Genomic DNA, 1,751 nt, shown 5'->3' with positions numbered 1-1,751 from the left:
AATATTAACAGATATGATGTAAGAATTATCAAATTAATCTTACAGAGAGGATATAAAATTGTTCAAAGGTTTGAACTTGAGTGTTCAAGACTTCATGGACAGCTTACATTCACTGGGTCCAATTACTGTCTTTGGGTATGATTTTAAGTGTTTACCAAAAGAAAAAAATCCTTGAAAGCAAAGATGGGGAGCCAATTTCAACATAGCCTTTCTATCCCATTAACAAAGACCAAAATGCAATTCATCCATCTTTTCTCCTCTGCCCCACCATCTTGTGCTTTCTCCACATAGTTACTCATTTTTAAGCTGCTGGACTAATAGGGGCTTCTAGCATTTTATCTTTTTTTAATGCCTAAATGATTTAAATTTCTGTGGGTTTCAGTGGGATTTCTTACAGTGTCAGACCATAATGTTAATAAAAAGATTGCAAGACAGGGCCTGCCTGGTGGAGCAAGGGGTTAAGCACTGCACTATGAAGCAATCCACAGCCTCTGCAGCATGAGTTCAATGCGTGACTGGCTAGGGAGTAACCCACATGGCACAGCAGACCTCTCCTGACTTGCCCACTGCTCCCCTCATCAGTGTACTTGGTCTATCTGCCTGTTCTGTTCCCCACTCTGTCTCTGGTGAATCCTCTCTCTCACACACACACACCCATCTCTGGCCTGTGCCCCAGCTCCTGTATGCATAAATAAATCAATCTTAAAAAAAAAAAAAAAAGATTGCAAGACAACTAGGCGACTTTTCTCAGAACCTTTACAGTTTTCCAAGGTCTTTTAATATAAACCTGTAAGTCTACACCAGAAGCCCTCCAAAGACTTCTTCCAAAAGACCCCAGAAGTCATTAGTGAGTCTCCTACAGGCCCTTTAAGACCCAGACAGCTCAAGCTCGCCCTGAGCAGAGCCACCATCTGCTTAGTCACTGATTTCGCTCTGTCAATGTGCACTAAGAAAATAAGTGTTAGGAAACTCGTGGTGCAGTACTGGGAATAACGGAAATGGTTCCTCTGAAATAGGGTACTTTATCAAGAGTCTGAATTGCTTTAGTTCCTTCTCCCCCACCAAAATGCAACTGAAGAGATGATCTTGTTCAATAACACTGAAGAATTACCCAGAACAGTTCTAGTTTAATTTTTAACTTTTTATTTTGCATATTTCTAATCTATTTTTACTAACTTTTGCATCCGCAAAGGAAGCAATACCTGCTTGTTAACGAGTGTATTGTTTTCTATTTCTAGGGAACACAACCTTTTGAATTTGGTTCAAAAAGGTGAACGTGCCCGTTGGGATGTGTTTTCTCAGATTCCTGCATCTTAATATTCGCGTTTAACTTGTCCCCAAGCTGCAGCCTGCTGGTCCCCATCTCGCACAGGCCGACGCCCCCCACCGAGGCCCCAACCACCCCTCAGGAGCCCCCGCAGCTCCCCGCGCGCCAAGAGGCAGTGGGTGGACCCCGGTACCCACGTTTGAAAACGTGACATTTTTTTTCTCTTTAATAAGATAATAGCGATGCACGGTCACAGCTGAAAGCTTAGAAATGCAAATTAAAATCAGGTTGCATTATTCCTGCCACCTATCTTTAAGCCTTCGCTTTGAGCGAAGACAAGCTGCACAACAAGAAATCTCGTTCCCTAGAACCTTAGTTCGTGGAATAATTTTTCAGGTTTTTTCCTAACCCGAGGTCCGACTCGCTCTACGCTGCACTCGGGGCTCGGGGGGTGGGAGGGGGGCAACGAGATCAACGTCGTCAG

Source organism: Talpa occidentalis, unplaced genomic scaffold (genome assembly GCF_014898055.3).
Source record: "Talpa occidentalis isolate TD23 unplaced genomic scaffold, MPIMG_talOcc4v2.1 talOcc4.14, whole genome shotgun sequence".
Classification (NCBI taxonomy): domain Eukaryota; kingdom Metazoa; phylum Chordata; class Mammalia; order Eulipotyphla; family Talpidae; genus Talpa; species Talpa occidentalis.
Note: the sequence above shows the minus strand (reverse complement) of the source record.